At 38.6% G+C, this 10,491-nt stretch overlaps 1 protein-coding gene across 3 annotated transcripts in view; it reads left to right on the top strand.

The window, feature by feature from the left end:
- The window catches only part of FAT3 (FAT atypical cadherin 3), a 339,730-nt gene that overhangs the window by 215,548 nt on the left and 113,691 nt on the right, over positions 1-10,491 (top strand). The gene's annotated exons all lie outside the window — the stretch shown is intronic.

The following is a 10,491-nucleotide window of genomic DNA, read 5'->3' as shown; positions in this document are numbered from 1 at the left end:
AGTGGACTTTGGGTTGGTTTGAGACATACTCTTTGATCACAGGCTGTTGCAACATCCATGGAGTCTGACTGGAGGTGGTTGCTAGGACACCTGTAGCTTAAGCGATCCCTTCCCCAGATCACCTTCCCTTGTGAGCCCTTCGGTTTGCAGGCCACCTCTCCGCAAGGGAAAAACTGAAACAGCTATTTTCTTTTGCAAGTTCTGTTAGATTTGACTATCTTCCCTACAGCTCTCTTTTCTCCATCACGGTGAAGATCATCCTCATTCTTGAGGTGCACTCCCTTGAGTCATACTGTCAGTCTAGAGTCACTTCATCTGGCTTTTGTCAGTGCATCTTCCTCTGACTTTTTTTTTTTGTCTTCACCTTGTTAATGCTCTTATTATCCAGGGTGTCATAATTCCCAGTATTGGTGATGTGCTCAAAGCTCTTCATTGCCCAAAGCTGCCCCTACCAGTCCATGCATTTGGTGAGAACTTCTTCCTTGTATACCTTGAATACACAGTATTTTCTTTGCACCTCATCACATCCCTTAGTATTGTCACCATAATATCTCTGTAATATCTTTCAATATTACATATTTTCCTTCTTTATCTGTTCTTCATATTTCCAGATTGCTACTCTGTCCCTCCACCACCTAATCCTTCAACATCCAGCTTGAGCAAAAAACACATACTGGAAAGAGTAGGAAAATGTTGCGCAAAAACATGGTAGTCTGAAAAAATTGTTTATTTTTTTTTATTTTAAAAATAATTTGTAATGGCAAAAGTGCATCGTTGTGTGAAATGTGCTGAAATAAGATTGGAGTATTCAGCATAATTTGTAACATGACACAAATTAAAGTATTTTCTAGACACCTAGAGATAAGAAAACATCTAATCAGGTTGAGAATCAGTTTAATAAGCATATTTGACACCTTTTTTCTCCTAAATATATGATCATGGAACATAAGAATCCTAATGCTTTTCTTATCTGACTTCAGCTCGATAATAATCAGAAACCAAACAATTCTTTTGCTTTTTATGAAGGTATGATTTAAACAGAAAAGTACAAAGGCCCTGAAGCATCAAGTGCTATGAAATCTGCCCTCAAAAGCAGTAATTTTCTTTTCCCAGCCTAACAAATTTCAGTTGTCAGGAAACAGATTAATCTCCTCATTCTGGAATGTAATATTGCTGTTTGCTAATCTCTCATGATACAGAGATGTTGAAAATGTTATCATAGCAGTTCTAGAGTACATTTTATGTTTTGGCAAAAAATAATACTTTCTTTGGCAAGGAATATTGTAAATATTCAAAAGCAAGGATTAACATCAATAATTGAGAATGAAAATATCAGAATCAAAATAATGAATTATTTTTTCTCACATTCCCTGTGAAAGTAAAAAAACCCAAATATTACTAATAGCAGTCTGTCAGTTTATGGCTTCAACTTTTCTGAGGACCAGCATGTTATCTTTAATCCAGATACCAACAAATAGCTTAATATTTTCTGTCATAGCCTCAAATATATTTGTTTTTCTCTGTTAATCTTGTTTCCTTCCACTATCATTACAGATAATTTTTAAAGTGTTGTATAAATAAAAATGTGTTCTTAACCCTCAAGGCCAAACAGCTATTTTGAAGACTTAACTGAAAAAACCATGGAGCATTTAAACCCATGGTTTTATGTTGTCACACTTATGGAGAATTTAAACACGTGGTTTTATGCTGCCACACTTAAACAAAAAAAAAAAACAAAACCAAAACAGTAACACATGACCGCAGCTTAAAAAAACACTCATAAAATTTCTAGAAAGACATAAGTTTTAGACTACATATTTTAGCTAAGCCGAGGTGATGCTTTATTATGTGATACATCAAAGTATGCCAAAATGACATGGCCTCTGTTGACTGAGAGAGATGAAGAAGGCAATGAGACAAGTGCATCAGCTTGGACTCCAAAGAGGATCACAATGTATAGCAGAAGGAATAAAAATATTAACTGACATGTGAGGTTTGCTTGCATAAAGTCCTTATCCTCCTTACCAAAACACTGTTGTTCAAATGGATCTGCACAAACTCTCTCTGTGTAGCTTTGGCCATATGTTTGTGGGATTAAATAGAATACTAAAGCCCAGATTTTGGGTTTTTTTTCATTGGCATTTACCAAGTATATGTACAGTTAAAGATCTTTCACTATTTTTGTTGCAAACCACTAGATACCACTTTAGTGCAGTCTTAAATGTAGCACCTCAGCCAGGGAATGGTATTTTAAGAAGTAAAATTATATTTGCTTTAAATGTCTTCTCTTCAGGCATTTAATTCTTACAATATCCAACTCGTCAGTGTGAAGGTGTCAATTGAAAGCTGTGACTTTTTTAATAAAAAGAAGTCTGAAGCATACAGAAGACATTGTTTTTCTGCAGCACTGGGAAGGTGCCAGGTGATGGATCACACTGGTGATGGGGCGCCCAACTTCCAGCAAGCTGCTGAGCTCCCAAAAGAAATCCTTGCTGCTGCAGAATGGTGCTCAGCATGAGGCAGTCATTTATCTTGCTTCTTGACAGAGCAAATTACCCTACCTGGAGCTGTGGGCTGTGTTTTCAGTACCTCATACAGTTCTTTCAGGGCTAATTTGGTGTCCCTTCCCTCTCCTCCATGCTGTAGCATGGACTGAGAGCTACCTCACGACTTCCTAACTTGAGATTCCCCCCACCCTTTCTCTGGGTGTGCAATACACTCCACTAGCCCTTGGGTGCCTAAACAGTAGTAGCTGAATAAATTACACATTAATGCTCTATTTTCTAAACGTTATTGAGCACACATTCACCAGACGTACACAGCAAGACGGGAATTGCATCTTAAACTTCACTTGCTGGACAAACTACCTTTGCCTCTACTGAGCCCATAAATAAGATTTAGATATTTTGTTAGATCAGTGATGAGACCCGCTCTTAATACCCCCATTTCTAAAACTGGATGCACTTTTGGAGACAAGCATATTTGTATTTTGTATAAAATTTCCCGAAGGAAGCAGCAGCAGCATCTATGGATGGTGTTGGCCAGGGTTCCACATCATGAGTGAGCATCTCCAGTCCTGACCCCAGCATCTAACCATAGGGATTAACGCATACAGCTGACATATCTGTATCAAGGGATCATGCCTCCTGTACTGATCCTGCACTTGTGCTGCTCAGGAGCTCCCATAAATCAGGTCCCTTTAACACATCCTGAGACAATCTCAAAGCAAAGCAGATCCTAAAACTTTCCTTTTTCAATCTCTTCTGCTACAAACTAATAAAGCGACTCATAAGAGGGACTCCTTCTCCTTCCTCCATTCCTCTCCCTTCACCTAGTGAGGGCTAATTGGAGGCCCATAAAATGAATCCAGGAAAATTCTCCTTCTTTCATATATCAGTCTTGCAGTACCAAATTGGGCATATTGTCTCGTGCAGTGTTTTATTGTCCCCCAGATCACATTATCGGCGGGGCAGTCTCACAAAGGTTAATAGCATTACTAGGTTGTCTGACATTCTTGCTCATCACTCTAAATCCAGTCGTTTTACCACTGGTGTTAGACATCTCTACTGAAGTTAATTGGATGCTGCTTGCCACTGACTTCAAACCCAACTCTATAAATCGTAACTACTTGTAGCTGATTGTCCCTGTTCTTAACTTTCATTTCACAACTGGGAAAAGTATGTGTGGGTTGATATACCTGGCTTTTCAACCATACTCTTTGACATTTGCAATCCAATTATCGGTCACCTTGGCCATTTCTTCAGTCCAACTGTCCTCCTGTTAGTATGCCATGTGTCAACACCTACTCCATATACTGCCCTAATGGGAAAATAAACAGTAAATTATGAGCCTATATAAATCCATTAAAGAGTTACTGTGGCTCCATAAAACATGGAAGTGAACCTGAAGTGCTTTATGCAGTTGCTGGTATCCCAAGTTGGAATTGCTGCTCTGTATTTTTACAAGGTCTCAGCTTACTGAAGTCAGGCAAGGTAAGTACCTGTTGAGAGCCCTGGAATCCATACAGAAAGAACATGAACCTTAAGGGCTGTCCATGGTAAGATTTTGATACTACATTGTTTAATAAATAATTGTCATCAGCAGAAAGCAGTAAATTTGTATTAATCATTTTATTAAATATTTCCTTTCCCCAGATGGAAAGTATGCTTCTTAGGCTCTACTTACATTTCACTGACCCTTTGCACAGCAGTGAATGCCATCCTGTGGCTGCAAAACCCAAATGCATGTTAAAGACTAATTCTGCAGAAGAATCAAAGTGCTAAGAATATTTTAAAAGTTGCGATCTTTTAAAATTCCTCCTGCACTGCAGGAGTAGAATGTCATCTTCTTATTATTCAGACACATAATGATCCCTTTCCAGGACTCCAGGCACTGTGTAATTAATTAATTATAATAGTATTAATTGATTAATTAATATTAATAACCTGAACATTTTTAATGCATTCTGAGTGTTACTCGGGGAAATTAACTTTTCGGGCCAGGATTTTTTTTTTTTTTGCAACACATTTGCAATGTTAAAACTTTGGGACAGCATTTCGTGTTGTATCGTTACCCCCAGATGACCTTGTTCCTATACGCACACCTACTTATGTTGGCAGTATGGTCTTGACATATTCTGAAAATTATTCATATACATCGCTGTTCACAGGATCACTGGCTGTAAGTGTAACAGATTGAACTGACAGGAAAAAAAAAAAATCATGTTAAGGGAAAGAATTACATATGAAATTGCTGTTTCTTTAAAGTAAACAAAAAACACCGCATTTGCCTGGGTGTTAAGATTCATCCCAGTCAGTTATAATGCGTACAGTGATGGTGGTGCTGCGGTGATACACATCTTCTCTACCCTTTAGTCGAAAGCTTAGAGGTACTTGTTAATGCAGCTGGACCCCAGGGCTGGGCAAAAGCTGAACGAGAATAAAAACAAGCTGAAATGAGGCTGTTGAGCTCTAGGTGCAACGCTGTTTTCACCCGAGTCAATGGGAAAATTCCCACTGATTTCCAAGTTAGAGGATTTCACAGCTGTCCGGGTCCTTCTCCACCAAGAAGGCAGCTGTAATTCTTTGGCTGCTCAGGCAAGATGAGCTTGGTTCAGCAAGGAAACACTTTTTAGACTTTCCCTGTGTGTCTCAAGCCATGCCGCGTGTGCATACTGCACCGTCTATGGTGTGGTTGGGGATGCCAAGGCTATTCAGGTGTTTGTGGAGGTTTGTGGAGGTTCAAGAGAGCTGAAAAGAGAACTAAACTGACTATGCAAGAAACAGGGTTCCAGTGAAGTGGTCCCTAAATGTACACTTAGCTGTTTCAGTCTTGTCTAGTGGAAAAAAGTGAGCTTTTACTATGTCAGACAAAACATAGAGTTCTAATGCACCCATCAGGGAAGCGGCTGATGGCTCTTATCCTTTATCAGCAGAACAGTTATCTGAATTTCAGTTTCACATCTTTTGCACTGAACATAATACCCCAGCCTGTTTTCCAGGCTGAGTTTTCAAAGCTGGAAACTGAATTTGGAAAAAGTAAAAAGTTAGTCTAAGAATATGAGTTTGGCTCCAAAATCAGAATCTGCATTTTTTTCCCTACGTATAGTCCCATGCTGATTCTCAACCAGCTTGTAAAATTGACCCCATGTCAATGTAAACTGGATAGCAGATATTTATAGGACACTTAGAATCAAAGACAAGTGGAGACTGAGATAATAAGGCTTGTCTGCATTGCCTATTAGATGAAACTGTGATTAAATAAGGCCAAATTAATGCTTATTATCTGTCTAAAATTAATTTGTCACAGAAAGTTGTGAAGTAGGCATCAAGAAGTCAAGTAGAATTTTTTATTGCTAAAATCAAAGCAATTATTGATTTGATTTAAGTTAACCTGGTCTGAAAAAAACAGGATGACATTGGCATTACAAAAAACTGCCTTGGGAAAAACCCCGACAGAGAGCCTCCTTATTCATGCTTCTCTCCTTTACCTTATTTTACTTATTTTTAATTTTGATTTTCTCAGAGTTTTCATATGGCTTTGTATGATCTTTAGGATGCAGTCCTCATCTGGATACAAAAATTACTTTATTCAAACATGCATGAGTAATTGCTATCATATTGTCCTCTAAGTTGATTAAAATTTTACTTTGCATCTCATTGCTAACTGAAGAAACTTCTATCAAATAACTTGAATACGACAAAAAAATCATGTCTTCATTTTTTCCTTTTACATTAATGAAAATTGTCACAGCAATCTTGCATAGTGAGAGTTCACTAAAGCCAGATAAATTTCTGAATCCAAAAATGTCCATTTTTGTCTCTTGCAAATTTAGAATATCTCTACAGGATCAAAAAATGGGAACAGCCTGTACCCCTTAAAGGTCTGATTTTATATACTTTCTACCTGGCTAAGAAATCCATTTTTTATTAATCAGGTTTTTAACTGGTAAGCTTTATTTTGAACATAAAACTGTAGAAGCTTCATTTTTTACCCTGAAAAAGCTAAATTGCATTTAAATGTCAAAGGCTACTCGTCAGGCTATCAGCTATAAAACTCTCTTTGAAATGTTTTACATGTATGTGTGGATGGAGGGTATTCGTTATTTCTTGCATTTTGTGGAAAAATAGCATAAGATAGAAATTGGGTATTTTCAGCAATTACTGATGGGACACAAAGTCTTTTACCATGAGAACACTGGTTCTGGCTTTGGTATTGATCAAAGGCTTGTGGGTAAGTGATCAATTCTATGGTAGGGATTTTTTTGGGAGAGGATGCAGAGAATAAGTTACTTTCTGTAGTGAAATTGCAGAATTCATCACCAAAACTGTAGTTACAGAATGCATTTTCCTTCAGTGGCCAAAACGTCTTAAGCAATTTCCCCCACCCTGCCTTGGGGACCTGGCATGCCTCTCCTTGTTTTGCTCTCTCCCCACAATCACTCATTAACCATCTGCCTTTGGGGGGATTTTGTTTTCTTTCGGCAGTTCATTTCAAACCCTGATTATTTCAGTAGCCCTGTTCCTAGCACAGATGCACAAACAGTTTATTGATGGGTGAAGGGGCTGCAAACTGATGACAGGGGAAGAACAAATGGATGGAGGAGGAGCTGGAGATGGGGCTGGATGCATCTTAATCTGCCTTTCTGCCAGAGACAAGGTGGTGTCATCCTCCGTTAGCACGATCAAGTGCTGCTCGTTAGAGCAATTAAAAAAAAAAAAAAAAAGAAAAAGTGTTATCTTTCTTTTGAAAATACTTGGTTCTGCTTCAGATACCAGCTTAGAATTTGGATGCTGTGTACTGATAAAGTAAGTAACTTTAAGGAATTACAGTATATATCTTTCATCTCATTGGTGGCCAAATAAATGCATTAACTCCTAAGTAGTAACAATATTGTCTCAAGACTGACCGTGAGAGAGCCTCACCTAAGGGTGTTTCATTCAACATCAGAAGGCACTGGCTGTTGGCATGACAAAAATTGTTGAGAAGTAAGTTTTAATCATAGAACCATAGAATCACAGAATCTTTTAGGTTGGAAAAGACCTTTAAGATCATCAAGTTCAACCATTAACCTAACACTGTCAAGTCCACCACTAAACCATGTCCTTAAGTACCACATCTCCCCATCTTTGAAATACCTCCAGGGATGGGGACCACTACCCTGGGCAGCCAGTTCCAATGCTTGATAAGCCTTTCTGTGAAGAAATTTTCCCTAATATCCAATAAAACCTCCCCTGGCACAACTCAAGGCCATTTCCTCTTGTCCTATTGCTTGTTCCTTGGGAGAAGAGGCCGACCCCCACCTCACTACCCCCTCCTGTCAGGCAGTTGTAAAGGGCGATCAGGTCTCCCCTCAGCCTCCTCTTCTCCAGACTAAACAACCCCAGTTCCCTCAGCTGCTCCTCATCAGACTTGTGCTCCAGACCCTTCACCAGCTTTGTTGCCCTTCTCTGGACATGCTCCAGCACCTCAGTGTCCTACTTGTAGTGAGGGGCCCAACACTGAACACATTCAAAGTGCAGACTCACCAGTGCCGAGTACAGGGGCACGATCACCAATAAAGACTGAGGCAAATAAGACATTAAGTACCTCAACCTTTTCCTCATCTTTTGTCACTGTTTCCCCCGCATCCAATAAAGGATGGAGAGTCTCCTTAGACCTCCTTTTCTTGCTAATGTATTTATAGAAGCATTTTTTAATTTTCTTTTACGACTTTTATTGTAGTTTAGGAGAGAAGACGATATTTCCTTTGAAGACCGAAAGTTTTAGCTGAAGATATTACTCTATTGCAACAGAAACTGTATGCCACAATATTTCTAAGGGCATGCAGGGCAAGCTCCTTCATGCTATGTCTTTTCTTAGAGTAAGTTCAACAGCATGTACCACGTTAGCATGAGGCAGTGCTGCTGACTTACTGCAAAATAGATGGAGGGCTATTGCCACACACAGGAAATCACCTGCAGCAAATTTGAGAGTTTCTGCTAAAAGAGTTGCTGTACCTTAATCAGTTTGACTATCTGGGGACCTATACTACAAACTGATACAGCTGCACACCCAAGCAAGGTTGTAGAGTATATATCGGCTTGCTGCTTGATTAATTAACTCCACAGTGACAGGTACTATAGCTTGATTAAATTTTGGCAATATATCAGCATGCATTTCTGAGCTCAGCATTTCTGCTCATAGTTAAAACATAAAATAAATTATTAATATTAGGAAAAGAGCTTGGAAGCATGGGTAAAATCTGTGTCTTTATTAGTAGCCAGAATGTTTTTCTCACCTGATTACACATATTGACTGGTCTAGTTTGAAAAAGAAAAGACTGGGGATGTGTAACAATCTTCATAATTTTGAGGAAACTTGGAAGAAGGTGTTTGGTTCCTGCTTGTATTGAAGATGAGAATCAAGTGACTTTTGTGGATAGAAAATGAATGGTAATTTGAGAAAAGGGCAGTGCAGTGAGCTCAGAAGTTGATGCGCACCTCTTTTGAAGCACAAAAACTGAGAGCTACTGTATTTTCTGAGTGCTGAGATAAGATTTTCTGGAGAAGGGCATAAGCTGTAGAGCTAGATCTGGTAGAGGGGAACTTATCAATATTTGATCAGAGGTGTTTCTTATCACAAGAAAAGCAAATTTCACAAATGGCTGAAGTAGGTATTGAGGTATGAATGGAATTACAATTGACATAGAAATTACTACTAACATTAAACTTCATAAATATCTTAATTTGCAAGCTTTATGTTATTTAAAGCTGCTTGAAGTGAAATATTCTCAGATTTGACTACTCCTCATTTTCTGTTCACAAAACTCTTTGATTGTAATCTTCACTATCAGCAGGAGCTAAACACATTCTTCAAAGTTTACTGTGAAGATCAATACACAACTTTTATCTTCTTTCTCATTTAGAGGCTATGAGGGTAGTTATACTTCTGTTTAGTAATAGGTTGTTCCTAAAGAAGTTCCATATGCCTATAAACATTATTTTTAAGCAATCACATATTAGTCTTTAACTTGTTTGTAAGGTGTTAGGCTGAAGGTGGGCAAATGCCCTTGGGTCCAGGTATTATCAGGGGACGATTTGGAGTGTATTCTTCAGCTTTCCATTTTTTTTTTTCATCATATGCTGGGGTAGTGAGGTTCATTATCATGGCCTCATGAACAAAGAAAGGAAGTTCCTGATGTACTCAAAAGACCTTTACAGTTGTTATTTTGAGACTGAGGTTGATGTGCCTACTATGATCATCTCAAATTTTCCAATCTTCTAGTTACATAATTTGCAAACTGCTCAACGTGGGATATGATACATGCAGTTTCAAGCACCACTTCTGATGGTGGTGTTACCACCTAGAAGGTGAAGGGAATGAAATGTCTTGAACATGCTGAATTTGCTTAACAAGATATGTGATTAAAGAAAGAGGCAGGATTCATAGCTGACTGCTTATCTTTATAGCAGACTGTGTTCGATATGTTTGAACAGAAGCTTCTAATGCTTTATGAGGGTAGCCAAAACAAGAACCATGAGATAATGAAGTAAAGGAGGATGGCTCAAGGATAAAGCACTGGCTAGTACAGGCTGTGTTACTCTGACAGCAAAATAAGGAGGTGAAAAGCTAAAAGTTCACCAAAAGGACACAGTGAAGGAGAAGATCGGATAAAGTAAACGACCACCAGCTGTCTCTGAAGCCCCCAATGGACTGAGATGTGCATGTGGGAATAGGCGGTGACTTATGTAAATTAGGTTTTGGGGAATGTAATGAATAAGTATGTTTTATTTACATATGCATATTTGACTTGCATAAAACCTGTGTAACTAACCCTTTACGGCACGCACATTAGGAGAAGCAATCCCCTGTGCATCCAGCGCTGAAATAAAGAATACCTGCTTAATAGTCACCAAGACTATTGAGTCCTGATTTCAGCTTTTCAAGGCATCAAAGGTCAGGAAAAGTCCTAGCTGAGCAATGCTTTTTCTTACCAGATGATTTCTGCTG

Source organism: Egretta garzetta, unplaced genomic scaffold (assembly GCF_000687185.1).
Source record: "Egretta garzetta isolate BGI_Z169 unplaced genomic scaffold, ASM68718v1 scaffold255, whole genome shotgun sequence".
Classification (NCBI taxonomy): domain Eukaryota; kingdom Metazoa; phylum Chordata; class Aves; order Pelecaniformes; family Ardeidae; genus Egretta; species Egretta garzetta.
Note: the sequence above shows the minus strand (reverse complement) of the source record. Positions and strands in the feature narration are given on the sequence as shown.